This window comes from Mastigoproctus giganteus, chromosome 2, assembly GCF_048544385.1.
Source record: "Mastigoproctus giganteus isolate SK-2022 chromosome 2, ASM4854438v1, whole genome shotgun sequence".
In the NCBI taxonomy this organism is placed as follows: domain Eukaryota; kingdom Metazoa; phylum Arthropoda; class Arachnida; order Uropygi; family Thelyphonidae; genus Mastigoproctus; species Mastigoproctus giganteus.
The window spans coordinates 172,815,243-172,830,850 of NC_143576.1; the positions used below are offsets into that span (position 1 = coordinate 172,815,243).

A 15,608-nucleotide genomic window follows, 5' to 3' on the forward strand; every position below is an offset into this window, starting at 1 on the left:
TTGGCACACCTCCAAAATTTTGAATAGTGATGAGAGCGCTCACATAAACAGATAAAAGAAGAGGTTCAGCAGTTATGTTCAAATTACCGAATGGTGAGCACGATTGTTTACAGATGTACAATTGGTTTTGTACAGTGCTACAGACAACGAAATGGCCAGTAGACAACATCTACATGACTTTACCCAGGGTCGAATAGTTGGAAAGCTCGAGGAAGGTCGAAGTGTGAGGAGTGTGGCTGCAGAGATCAGTATTACCCATAGCATCCTCTCACGCATGTGGTCGACCTTCAGAATGACAGGTACAGCCGTTCGAAGGATCAGTGGTGATTGTCCACAAAAAACAACGACCAATGATGAATGCTATATACTCCTACAGGCCAAGAGGGACCGACACCAGACAGCGGGATCCATTGGAAGCCAGCTGCAGGAGCACAGGATGCAGGATATTGTGGTTTGCTGTGGTCAGGTGAATCCACAAAAGTGGACTGTTTGCCCAATAGCCGGTACGCTGTGACCCTTTACATCGGAGACACCATTTACAGTGGTGCATCGAACACAAGGATTGGACAGCAGCGCAATGGGGTAAGGTACTCTTTACTGATGAGAGTAGATTCAGTCTCAGCAGCGATTCTGGACGTCAGCTAATCTGGTGAAAGGTTGGCACACACACTATCACTCTGTAAACATCACTGAAAGGGATCGATATGGCAGTCTCGTCTAGGGTGGCGTTATTTTGGATGGACGTACATAACCCCAGATATTTGAAGATGGTACTGTAACCGGTGCACGCTACTGTACTGAGGTAATCTTTCCCCACGTGTGTAAAAGTATAAAGTGTGTTCGTGACAAACGGCACCAGGGGTTTCCCCCATCTCCGCGTGGTTTTCTTTGTAACAGATCACTGTGTGTGTCTGTTCCAAGGTGCCATTGGCCCCAAGTTTGTGTTTAGCATTAGTAGAGGCATATGATGCAAGAAAGCAAGCTTATGCAGCATCAGCCAAAAAAAAAAAAAAAACCGCTCCCATTTCGCCCCTCCTTTCGTTCCAAATACCTGTTCAGCTCAGCCTTAAATTTATATAGGTTATCAACTTCCACAACAAAAGATGCAAGTCTGTTCCACCAATCAACTACCCACTGGCTAAAGGCAAACATCCGCACATCTATCTTACAACTGTCTTTCCTCAGTTTGAATTTATACCCTCTCAGGTGATTATTCTGAGCAAGAGGAAGAATCCCATCAGCATTGAGCATGCTCAAACAATTCAAGGCTTTATACACCTCGATCAGATCACCTTGCAGGTGCCTAGTCTCCCGACACTGTAATCTGCAAAACTTAAGCTTTTCTTCGTAAGAGCAACCCTTCGTTCCATTCACTAATCTTGTTGCCCTTCTCTGTACTCGTTCCAACAACTCTATATCCTTCTTAAAATGAGGCCTCCAGACCTGTATACAGTACTCAAGGTGTGGTCTAACCATTGCCTTATAGAAGGGGATAATCACCTCCTTATCCCTGCTAGAAAAAATCCCATATATTATTGACAAGACACCATGAGCTACTCTTGCAGACCATCTTCACCGCTCAGAAAACTTCATATCTGTCTGCACGATTACCCCCAGGTCCTTTTCATTCTCTACCACTGTCAGTGTAGTACCACAGAGTTGATACGTTACTCTGGGATTACTGCTTCCCATATGTAGTACTTTACATTTGTCAATGTTAAACTTCATTTGCCACCTCTCAGCCCATCTGCCCAACTTTTCTAGATCCTGTTGCAGCAGCATACTATCATTAGTGTCCTTAACAACCATGCCAACCTTCGATTCGTCTGCAAACTTGGAATAATTAAGCCTGATATACCATCATCAACATCATTAATGGATACAGAAAACAATGTATCCAACACCGAATCCTGAAGGACTCCACTAATAACATTAGTTCACAAAGAGCTGTGTCCATTGATTGCCCTCTCTGTCTTCTCCCACACAACCATCCCTTTATCCATAGCAGCAATTTGCCTCCAGTGCCACACTGCTCCAATTTGTGCAGCAGTCTTCCATGTGCAATACTATCAAAGGCCTTTCTAAGATCCAAATATATGATATCAAAGTTATTCTTTGCATCCAGTTCCTTTGTGACTACATCATAGTATGCAATCAAATTTGACAAGACTTCCCCTTAACAAACCCATGCTGTGTCCAAGTTATAACTGAAGTCTTGTCTAGATAATCCTGCAGTGTTTCTTTAACCAGTGCCTCCATTAATTTCCCTGGAACAGAAGTTAAACTAACAGGTTTGTAATAACTTGTGTCGCCCTTTGATCCTCCTTTGTGGGGGTCACATTTGCACATCTCCAGTCCATGGGTACCTCCCCTGAGTCCAAGGAAACTCTCATAATTATGGCTGAGGGTTTGCTTAGTTCCTTTGCTGCCTCCTTTAATATAACTGGATAGATCCCATCCATCCCGGCTGCCTTTTTTATGTTGTCTTCAACAATTTCTCCTCCACTTTCCTCTCAGTTATTACAAAATCATCTAGCATGAAGTGTGAGAGAAGAGTTTACAGAGGATGCCCACAGGGTTCAGTTCTGGGAAATTCCATACTGCAATAATTAAAGACAAACACCAGCCAAGAAATTAAAAATTTTTACTATAAAAATAAAATATACAGAGATAAAATATAATGAAATACTGTGATACACTATCGGAAGACTAAAATATTACAATAAATTACGATAAAACGTTAAAAATATAGTTAAAAATATATCGAAGCAATAAAATTATCTAAAATAAACTGGATTAAAAGCGATAAAACCTGAAGCTTTCGGAGACTGCTGTCTCCTTCAACAATGTACTATTACTGCAATGACACATCCTTAAGTAGCAGGCCCGTGGCACTCATGCACGTAGTCCATCAGACACATGGTCGGCATTCCCCACGCGTGTGCATCGGAAACGGAAGTGGCTCAGGAGCGTGTTAAACAGAACTGGTCATCCCGTCTGAAGACAACTGCCTCAAACAGGGAATGTAAACGTATTCACCTTTTAAACGTCGCCCCATCTCCCCTACTTAACACTCCTCACAATCCGGGCACTTAATCTCATAGACCACACTACTAGTATAGTCCTGGGCTAAGGGATCTTTAACTTGAGACAGCACTGTGTGCAGTCGCCGTCCAGGAAGTTGCACCCAGTGGGTCCGACACTCCCGCAGTGCCCGTACAATGCGTTCTGAAAGGCCTGGATAGTTGATATGTGGACGATACGTTCACCATTTTAAAAAAGGGGAAGGAAGATGAGTCCCTCCCGTTTCTGGATGTCCTGGTTAGCAGAGATGGGTCTAGAATAAAGACAATGATTTATAGAAAGCCTATGTGCCGTGGCCAGTATGTTCATTATAGCTCGGCACAGGCTTATAATAAGAATAGTGTATCCAGGGCATTGGTGAATAGGGTGGGAACCCACTCTAGTACCCCCGTGGATACGAAAATGGAAATTTGCAGAGGCACGGCAGACCTCAGGAAGTGTGGGTACCTCCAGAGGATCTTGGACAAATATATTTATAGGGTAGAGTCCAATCGTAGGGAGTCGCTTGCCCCTGTGGCTACCGCATACGTTCCTTACTATCCGGACCTTTCAGAACGCATTGCACGGGCACTGTGGGAGTGTCAGACCCGCTGTGTGCAACTTCCGGGATGGAGATTGCACACAGTGCTGTCTCAAGTTAAAGATCCCGTAGCCTAGGACTATACTAGTAGTGTGGTCTATGAGATTAAGTGCCCTGATTGTGAGGAGTGTTATGTGGGGGAGACGGGGCGATGTTTAAAAGACCGTCTGGGGGAGCACATGACCGCTATTAAGACTGCTAATTATGGAAGGTCTGCTGTGGCAGAGCATTTCTGGGAGAAGCAGCATCGGATCTCCCCTGAAGACGCGGTCATTATGGACCGTGCCCATCGATTTTGGGAACACAAGTGGCCAGATAGTTTGCGAATCGATTCATCCAGTCGTAATACTATTAACAGGGACAGGGGGATACGTTTACACTCCCTGTTTGAGGCGGTTGTCCTCACACGGGATGACCGGTTCTGTTTGACATGCTCCCGAGCCACTTCCGTTTCCGATGTGCGTGTGGGGAATGCTGATCATATGTCTGATGGACCACGTGCATGGGTGCCATGGGCCTGCTACTTAAGGATGTGTCATTGCAGTAATAGTACACTGTTGAAGAAGGAGACAGCTGTCTCCGAAAGCTTCAGGTTTTATCGCTTTTAATCCAGTTTATTTTAGATAATTTTATTGCTTTGATATATTTTAACTATATTTTTAACATTTTATCGTAGTTTATTTTATCGTAATTTATTGTAATATTTTAGTCTTCCGATAGTGTATCACAGTATTTCATTATATTTTATCTCTGTATATTTTATTTTTATAGTAAAAATTTTTAATTTCTTGGCTGCTGTTTGTCTTTAATTATTGCGGTAATTGTGCAGTCAGATACGAAGTTCTCGGTTCAGTGCAGATGGGCTGCCAGAGCAGGTCACGGAGTTTTGTCAATGATATATAAGAATTTTGCTAGGAGAGACAAGGAGGCGATTATCCCTTTGTGTAAGGCAATGGTCAAGCTACACCTTGAATACTGCATGCAGGTCTGGAGGCCTCATTTTAGGAATGATGTAGAGTTGCCAGAAGAGTACAGAGAAGGGCAACAAGATTTGTGAGAGAGGAACTGCTCCTTCCCACCTGGCTACGGAGGCGCCCTCTCTCGAGATTGCATGTACCACTGCTTGCTTATTATGGTCGTCAAACGATGGCACCACCAGAAGACCTGCGGGCTTAGATACCTGTGTTCAGATACCTTTCAATATTGGGACCTTTGATATTAATCTGGAAAGAGGCATAGGGTGAATGTCTGGTGTGGACCTTGATGGGGTACCGAGTATGTCGAGCTGCTCCAGAAGGTTTCAATTTGTTCCACCGTTGTTTGCGGGCATAGTCGACTTACAAAAATGCTGGAGGGCCTTGACCTCCCTCCTCTACGCTGCATGCTTTTGATACCTAGTGTGTTAGGGTTAGAGCCAATAACTGCATCATGATTCTGATCTGCTTGGCCAAAAGATGTCTCTTTTCTAAGACTGGACTTGCCTTGCTTGGGAGGTGCATTACTGCTGATAGTTGCTATTTCACTCTCCTTGCTTTTGGTTCAACTGTCTCCTTGGAAATCCTTTCAATCTGCATAAGGTGACCATCTGATCTATTTGTTGCATTATTGTTCATTGTTGGTTGAATGCTGTTGTATGTTCACTGCAACTGCAGATAGCTTGATTTGGGGTGTTTGGGTTTTTTATAGTTCGGTTCTGAATGTCTGACAGCCGTTTTAATTGGTCTTTTGATGTTCTGATGCGTTACTTCTTGTGGAGCTGGTAACATGTGTAGCCTGGTTCGGTCAATTTAGCTGACAGGGTATGACTGCTGTCACCACTTAATAAAGAATCTGGAGTTTTTCTTTGAGTCATTTTTTTGATAAATTCTAAGTAGTCAGAATTCCTTAGCGTTTCTTTTAGAGGACTTGATACCTCAAGAGCAGGTTTATTATTATTAATCGGCACCTTTGGTTGCTGCGGTAGAGTCTCACTAGGTGCAGAAGAGACAGGATCTGATGTTTGAGTATCCACTTCTCTTTTGAGTATGGCTTCCTTTACTTTAGTTGAGCTATTCCGGTGAGCTCTTAGCTATGTCTCAAGATTATTGGCTATTCTGTTAATAACTTCAAGAATCATCTCAAAACCATTTGTTTCCTGCTCTTCTCTGCAATATTAAATCCTCAATTTTCTCGAGATGTACCCAGTTTTCTAGTTTTTTTCCCTAGGCCGAGATATATTTTTTAAAATTATTTATCTGGCTAAGACAAGTGACATGGGATTTTGAATTTTTTCTTTTTTATGCCCTTCTGTTTTTGGAGTTTTCGGTACCAGGTTAGTAATAATAATAGTAATCATGGCATGTGATGCAAGAAAGCAAGCGTATGAGTTTATGTAGCATCGGCCAAAAAAAAAAAAATTTTATTTTGTTTGCCCTCTAAATGTTTGTCCAGTTCTTCCTTAAATTTATTTACTCTATCAACTTCCACAACGACAGATGGATGTTTGTTCCAGCAATTAACCACCTGCTGGTTAAGGCAAATTTCTGCACATCTATTCTACAGCTGTCTTTCCTCAATTTGAATTTATGCTTCCTTTGATTTGTAATCTGAACGTGGAAGAATCCCATAAGAATTCAGCATGCTCAACCCATTCAAGGCCTTATACACCTCAATCAGATCACCTCACAGGTGCCTAGTCTCCAACTGCTGCAATTTGCAGAATTTAAGCCTCTCTTGGTAAGAGGGTCCCTTCATTCCCTTCACCAATCTTGTTGCCCTTCTCTGTACATGTTCAAGCAAACCTACATCCTTCCTAAAATGAGGCCTTCAGACTGGTACACAGTGCTCAAGGCATGGCCTGACCATTGCCTTATACAGAGGGATAATCACCTCTGCAATCAATTCAATTCCCTGCTAGCAAAATTCCTCTATACAATTGACAAAACCCCGTGACTTGCTCTTGCAGCCTGTCTGCATTGTTCAGAAAACTTCATGTCTGACTGCATAATTACTCCCAGGTCTTTCATTTTCTACCACCCTATATGTAGTACCACACAGTTGGTACGTTACTTTGGGGTTACTTCTACCCATATGCAGTACTTTGCATTTGACAATATTAAACTTCAGTTGCCACTTCTCAGCTCATTTTCCCAAATTTTTTAGATCCTGTTGCAGTAGAACATTGCCATTACTGTCATTCACAACCCTGCCAACCTTTGTATCATCTAGGTTCAAAGATATCAATAGATAGTGGATTACGATCTTCTACTGCTCTGGGCCTCCTCGGTTCAGGTATGCCGCCCATATCAGGTGATCCAGTAATTGTATTATCATAGTTATTTCACTTATTCTTTGCTTTTCTAAGTATTTTCTTCATTGTGGCTTTCCTGTATGGAAATCTGAAAGCGCCAGTGTTGCAGATCGTAGGCGTAGTGTTATTCCTTGAAATGCTGGAGCTGAATTTAGTTGGTTGAACACCAGAGGCACGTGTTGACCTGTCACTTAAACATTTTAATTGTCCACATTCCTTTTGTGCACATATAGAGGATTTAGATTTCTTCATGCTGTTAGCGAAATGGAAATTTTCAAACAATTTTATAATTGTTCATTGTACTCATCAGAGTCATTAGTCCTATAAGACACTCCTACCCTCATTTTTGCTCTCCCTGTGCTTATTCACACCAAACCTACCCATTATTGCAATGTATCTATGTCAACTGGATGCACTTCCTTAGATTTTGTGTTTCTTAACTAACAGCATAACCCCTCCTTCCTTCCTCTCCTCTATATATTTTCTGTACACATTGTACTCCCCAAATTCCAATTCTGCATCCCTTATATCTGAGTGACACCACGTCTCTTATATCCCAACAATATCTGCCTTGGATGTCTTAACTAGGGCTTGCATAAAACCGAGAAATTTCAAAACCGAGTTTAACCGAAGTTTACTCTTAAAACCGGTTTTAAAACCGATTTTCTCAGACTTAGGGAAAATAATTAAAAGCTTATAACACAGGTATTTATTTTATCTTGGGTATTTTGTACAAATCGTAATCAAATCTTTTAAACAAAATCTATCACCTCTTATAGTAAAAAAAATAAAAAAATTAAAATTCTCCAAAAAAGTAACCAGCTTGAGATTATACAAAATTACAAATTGTATTCAAATCCTTTGAATAAAAACTATCTTCTCGTATAGTAAACAAAAAAATAATAAGCCCTATAATAATAAATAAATAAAAATAATGTGAAAAAAGACTTGACCTTATTTTTATGTTAAGAGACCAGTGATCGAAAACACTCTCTCAGATTGGACACTTGTTGGTTTAATGGTCAGCAGTGCTCTATAAACTTTCTCCAGCTTTTCATTTCTACTGCTAGTTGTCTACAAAATTTTAAATTCTTTGCTGATTTCCAATTCACTCGGATATTTTTAAAAGGCTCTTCAGTTAATCTCTTTATTACACTATCATACTCTCGCATGAGTGTATCTCCAACATCGGAACTAGACGAGTCTTTGTTTTCTTCTAAAAGAACAGTTCGTTTATTTTCAGTTTCTTCATTCAACGCTAAGACTCCTTCGGGATGTTTTGCAAATAATCTCTGATAAATCTCTTCAGCATGCTTTCTCAAAACTTGCTTACTTGGAAAATCAAAAGTTCTTGAACCTGAATCTTCTTTCCTAAACTTTTTGGGGTTGTGTAGATAGCTCAGCAAAGCCACAGTTTGGCAATTTCGTCTTGCATTGTAACGCTGCAAAAGGCTTTGGTGAAACTTTAAAGCAAATGGGTTTTCTGCTGTATCGAGCTTAGCAAGCAGAAATTCTATTGAAGACTCTGCTTTAAGTAAGTCTGTATCTTCAGAATCATTTCAACTGGTCGCAAAGTTTCACATAGCAATTCAAGTGTTTTCCAGTCATCGTCAGACAGAGCTTCAGTTGACAGTACTGTCGACAGAGCTTCATTTGACAGTACTGCACATACAGCATTTGGAATGCATATTTCAATTTCAAAAATCTCTCAATCATATAGAAGATGCTATCCCATCTAGTCTTGCAATTTAATATAAGTTTATATTCTTTCCCATTAAATTTTGCTTTAACAAAATTTTGTAATATGTCATTTTTGGTAGGTGATTTTCGAAAAAGCTTGCAAATTTTTCTGACTTTGTTAATAGTTTGTGCAATATTGGCCATTGGATTGAAGAAATAAATAAGCTCATCGGTAAAGTCGGTTTGAAAAAGCATGCCTTGCTGTCTTTCTTCAACTTCTTCATCATCACTACTTTTTTCATTATTTTCATTTTCTTCATTGTCTTTGGGAGACTCAGAGACTGTGGCACCATAATTGATTGCTTTTTCATAAAGTACATCTATAACTGACAGATGTATACAATGGGCTATACATTGTTGATGATTAGGCGCAATTTGCTTCCCAAACTTAATCATCACTGTTGCTCCATCGGTGGTGCAGGCAACAATATCCTCATCGAAGTTCAAACCAGTCCTTCAAGTGTCCATTCACAATTTGCTCAGTTCTTCTGCTATCAAGTGAACCATTAATCTCAATAAGACCTAACGACCAATGATTATCTTTTGAATGCACATTTATATTCATATACCTTTTATTTTGTATAGACGTATACTCATCCAGAATCAATGAATACGGTGCACCCAAAACAAATGAATTTTTGAAATGCTGAATGAGTTCTTTCTTAGTTTTATAATAATTCAGAACCATATTTTAATTCCATTCACTGAGGCTGGTGGTAATTTATCGTATTTATTTCTCTGAAGGTGAAGGCTTGATTGTATAAACTCACTCTTGGCAATTGAATTAAAATAAAATCCATCTGAAGCAGCTAATTTTTAAATCTCTTCTTCCATAGATTTTTTAACGATAAAGTTTTTTAATGTTCTTACCATTTTTACGGGAGGTTCACTGTTATCTTGTTTAATGTCAATCTGATGCATTTTCTTTAAATGCAACATCAAAGATGATGTAAAGCCTCCAGACGACTTCATTATCTTCTGACATTTCGAATATTGTGCTTCATCTTTGCTTTTTCGAGCAAAATAATTATTTGATTACATTTGATTTCATCTTAGACATATTAAGAGTAATAAATATTAATTAGTAGGAATTTATATCACCGACAATTTTAAATAAAAATATTGAAGATAACAAAGGCACAATACTATGCGTCACTCCCACAAGCATTGAATGAAGAGTCTAAACGAGGCAAGTTTCAAAATTTTCACGAAAGAAATTTTTTATTTATTTACTCGCAATTTTTTTCCCCCAATTAAATCTATTGCATTTTCAAAATTACATAAAAGCTAAATTTGGTGAAGCTGCTTTTTGGAGAACATTTGATCGCAAATTTAATACGAATAAAGAAGCAAAAAGCTTTCTACAATTGAAATTTGATGCAATATTCAGCAAATTTGTTTCTGGTGGGTAACCATCAATAAGGCGCGTTCCATAACTTGCCTGGCGAACAAGATAGATGGAACGGAGAAATGTTGAGCATTTTCTTTTACGCTATCGCTCCGACTCACTCAGTAGTACCCTAATCGTACAACAACCAAACCGTGACCAACAGCAATAAAACAAATTCAAGCTGAGAACTGATAACGACGAAGTGTCATGACTGCCGCATCGTGGAACCTACAAGGAAACCGACTCTACTAAGAATAAAGGACACGGCTTACAACCATTTAAATGATCACAACCCTGGATTTGTCAAAGGAACACACCGACCTGGACCGTGCAGTTCGCTGCCACCAAACCATATTGGCGAACAAAATCGAGCACCTGACTCGATTACTTTAAACCCAAACACAGGCGGGAAGAGGGGAGACACCCTGTCCCCCCTCTCTCCGCCGACCCTCCTTTTCCTTCTGGTGAGGCATGGATATGCCTCACTGACCACCTGGAGACATCTACTCTGTCGCCCCCCATACTTCTACCTTTACCCCCCAGCCTTCTGCCTCTCCTCCCCCACTCTACCTATACACGACGCAAACGCCTTACATCCTAAATTAATCAAATCAAAAATAATTTTCGCCCAGTCTCGGCCTATCTCATGCATTGCCCTGCTCCTGCCGTTTGAATGCATGGACGCTATACGCTGTATGCAAATATTCAAAGTAATTACAACTGCATGGATGTATATATATGTATATCTTCAATTTTTTTTTTTTTTTTTTAGGACCTAGCCGCCGAAATCTCAGGAAATTAAGCGGCAGGACCTGCCAGAGTAACTTAATTCAAGTGAGTTCCTGGTCTGCCTCCACGGGGAGAAAGTGGGGCAACGTTGGGTCTCAGCAGGGGTCCAGCGGCTAAATGACCAGATGAACACCGGTACACGACACCACACGAATACAATTCCCACACACTTTTAAATCTCTGGCTTTTCCAGTAAACTGGTTCACCCACAATGTAAACTACGCAGAGTTGGGGGAAACTCCTGGTGCCGTTTGACCCTAAACACACTTTCACTTTCAGTCGTAAATGAATACACCTGCATCGTGCCATGATACAGGTGGGAAGATAAAAGGTACCCCTCCTAGATTTGGGCCACTTGCCCATGAGATTCGTACCTAAACATAAAATAAAATAAAAAACATGTTTAAAACATAAAGCCGTTGAACGATCCAGACAAACGAACAAACAAAAGAAAATGTGTGTAACAAAAAACTATATTCGAGAGCTAACTAAAAAAATATTCGAATTCGGTTTTAACAACTCAATATGAAAACCGGATTTAACCCTTTTATAAAACTGGTTTGCAAGCCCTAGTCTTAACCAGCATTTCAAATTCATCAAATTATTTTCATATTATTTATCAAATTATATACTCCTATCATTGGTGTACCTGCAAGTATATATGCACCTGTTCTTACTCTTAGTTACTCTAACACTGCCCATGTATTTACTTGTTCCATGACTCCCAGCAGTTCCTGAAATCCCCAGCAATTTGCTTTCCAAAATTACTTCCTTGAATGCTTCCCATTTAGAATTTGCTGTTGGTAACATCATCAGTTGGTCCTACTGTATAGAACTTAAAAAATCTCTGAGACCACTGTAGCCACCTTTAAGAAAGCAAAAACCCTTCCCTTTACCCCCAATGATAGTTACATCTTAAAGTAAATCTCACATCAGTGTTGTCCCACATCAATGTTAAATCCCACATCAATGTTGGAGAGGAACAGAAGAAAGCGAAAGCAGTACTCTGTTTTGATTTTCAGCAGTGACTTTTCATGTATTAAGATTCTTCAGGTAAAGGAACCACTAGGGCTCAGTGACTGCACAATGTATTGTTGGAAATTAAGGTGATTACAGTGGTCTTATTTTGATATTTACTAACTTGAATTTGATGGTGGCATCAAACTCAAGGTAGTCGATGAGGAAAAAAGTTAGCTATGAGGTTTTCTGAGTAGTGCAGATCTATGTTCTACCTAAAACCTTAGTTTAGGTTGAATATAGATCTGTTGGAAAGAGTGCTGACCTAATTAAAGTGTATAAAGCTTTAAAGCGGCTAAGTGAACTAAATGCTGATTGCAGCTTTATTCTTTTTTCAGATGACACACACACACACACACACACACACACACACACACACACACACACACACACACACACACACACACACACTAGCGCCTCCGTAGCCAGGTGGGAAGGAGCAGCAGTGCGTCGTAGTACATGCTTCTTGATTAGACCGGGGTTCGAGCCAGTCACGACCAAATACGGAGGATACAGAAAGGTCAAGGAAATGTCCACCGCATATTCCCGGAGCAATATGGCCTTAGTTGCTAATGTTTCTAAAAACCAAATAACACACACACACACACACACACACACACACACACACACACACACACACACACACACACACACACACACACGCATGCACACACACACACATGCATGCACACACACACACAGGAACATTAATTTAAATTGAAAAAGGATGTTTTCATAATAGATATGCAGAATTTTCATTCAGGCTAAGAGTAATTAGCTAGGAATAAACTTCCACCTAGTGGAAGTTGTGGGTAGTTTGAATAAATTTAAGGCAAGGTTAGGCAAATAAAGCAGTTTTTATTTTCCCTTTTGGTAGGTACTGTATAACCTTTTTTTCCTTACATAATATTGCTAGTACTAATACTAACATACCATTTTGATGTTGCCAGACTTAAGGTAGTTTAGAATGACCAGCTGTCTAAAGTAGTACAAACAGGCTTTTAGGACAGTTCAATGAAGTTTTGTGGGTAATATGCAGGAATTCTTCAAGCAGGGACAAAGAGGGGATTATCCCAGAGCAGTGGTTAGGCCCTTATCTTTAATACTGCATACAGGTTTGGAAACTTAATTTTAGAAAGGACATCGATCTGTTATAAAGGGTGAAAGAAGAGTAACAAGATTAGTTGGGGACACAAAAGGGTCTCTCAACAAGAAAGGCTTCTTGGGAAGGGTCTTGCAAAATATTCTGTAAATTGCAGTGTCTCGAAACTAGCTATTTAATCTAAATGCTGATGTTATTCTGCTTTTTCTCAGACAATATGTACCAGGGGACATAAATTGGAAAAGAATGGTTGCAGTGTATGTGGAAATCAATTACCTTTCCTTTAGCCAAGGTAGTTGATTGTGTGTGTGTATATATATTTCTATTTAGTGTGGAAGTAGGTATTTTGAATACATTCAAAGGAGGACTGCACAGAATTATTAGAACTAGACAAACAGTGGATAATATATATATATTTTTATGGCCAAAGCTATACACCTATGAGCCAAAACATTACCACCACCTACCTAATAGGATGTTGGTCCTCCACGTGTAGCCAAAACAGCTTGGATGCTGCAAGGTTTCTAAATGTGACTTGTGGTATCTGGTACCAACACCTAACCAGCAGATCCTTTAACTTCTGTAAGGTCTGTGGTTGTGATGCTGCAGATCGGAGGCGTCTCCGTAGCCAGGTGGGAAGGAGCAGCAGTGCGTAGCACACGCTTCTCGATTAGACCGGGGTTCGAGCCCGTCACCACCAAATACGGAGGATGCGGAAAGGTCAAGGGAATGACCACCGCATATTCCCGGAGCAATATGGCCTTAGTTGCTAATGCTCCTAAAAACCAAAAAAGAAAAAGAAAAGAAAGAAAAGCTGCAGATCGGCGTTACTGTTCCAACACAAACCACAGATGTTCGATGGGATTGATGTCAGGGGAATTTGGAGGCCAGGGCAATCCTGAAAGTCTTCCTCATGTTCCACGAACCAGTCTCGAACAATCTGGGTGGTGTGGCATGGTGCGTTATCCTGCTGAAAGACTGCACCACTAGGGGGGAAGATAGGAAAGGGTGTACCTGGTCAGCAATGATGTTTAGGTAGGTGGTAGATGTCAGAGTGCCCAGCACATGGATGACTGGTCCCAGGGCATTCGTCCCATGGTGCATCCAGGCACCATCACTTCCCCAGGCCATCCACATGTGCAACAGGAAATGTGATTTATCGGACCAGACGACCTTCTTCCAATCACTCATGGTCCAATTTTGATGCTCGCGTGCCCATTGTAGGCACTGTCACCAGTGAAATGTAGTTAGCATGGGCACTCAGAGCAATTTTCAGCAGGGTTCAATGTACTGTGTGTTGTGACACATTACTCCTGTCACCAGCATACCAATTACTGGCGAATTGCACCAGTCACCCTTCTGTTGCCATGTACCATCTGGGAGAGCCTTCACTCACCTCGAGCATTAATGAGCTGTGGTTGTCCAGGGATCCGGAAAAGTTATCCCCCGCATTTCGCCCCCGGCACATTTTGTCCCCTGCATTCTGTCTCCCACATTTCGCCCCCAGTAGATAACGAATAGGCTATAGAAATGTAAATAATACACCTAATTTTTTATTAATTCTAATTTATTTTGTTTTAATAGAATGAATCAATCAAAGGTAATCAAATCAAAGGTAATCGATCATAGAATAAATGCACATTATTATTGTTTAAAACTCGAAGTTGTATGCAATGCCTCTAAGGTAATCAATCACATTGATTTTGAAAATCTTGAACTATTCTTTTGATTCTAGCAGAAATTGCAGCATACTTCTTGTTCCATCAGAAAACCACTCCTGGCTACGCGCCAATAACTGAAGATTGTTACTAGTGGAAAAAATAAGCGTGCGACCCGGGAGCTGTTCGTCCTGAGAATCATACATTAAAAACTGTTTAATAGATTTGATAATTGAGAGCTATTAAGTGCTCGATAATTCCTATATTCTATTATATTATAAATCAGCAGGGATCACCTTTATTTTAGATATAGGAAGCTTCTTTTCCAACTCTCATAGCCCAGCTCGCTAATAATTCTTGAGGATGGCGATATAAATTTTGCAAAACAGGTGGGACATCTTCCCCACTGTCAGAACCGTAGTGTTCAGACCGTGCGGTCTCAACAATGAGCGCTCAAGACTTCTGTCTTCAAACACCATACCTCTGGCAGCAAGGAAACCATTACGTGGATTGGCATAAAATTAGATTTTTGAATGTCTAAACTGTTTAATAAATATGGACCGATTATTTCTTTTGGTCCTGTAGCTGGACTTTAGAGTTAAATTTAGGGGTCTACTCATTATCTACTAGGGGCAAAATGTGCCGGGGGCGAAATGCACGGGGGGGGGCACTTTTCTGTAAACCGGTCGTCCAACATCTCATCAGCAGTTTGTGGGTTCCCCCTCCTCAGATCACTTTTGGTAGGTACTAACCACAGCTGACCGTGAGTATCCCATCAGCCATGCCGTTTTGGATATGCTCTGACCCAGTCGTCTGGCCATTACAATTTGGCCTTTGTCAAACTCGCTTAAGTCCGCTGCTTTTCCCATCTAAAGAACAAGAGTAACACTGATTAATGGAGCTCAGTATCAGGTGTTTTTTATACCATGTCCTGACCTGTGCACATGCTGTAGTTCACC

At 40.6% G+C, this 15,608-nt stretch overlaps 1 protein-coding gene across 1 annotated transcript in view; it reads left to right on the forward strand.

Moving 5' to 3' along the window:
• The window catches only part of Ube4B (Ubiquitination factor E4B), a 538,247-nt gene that overhangs the window by 166,785 nt on the left and 355,854 nt on the right, over positions 1-15,608 (forward strand). The gene's annotated exons all lie outside the window — the stretch shown is intronic.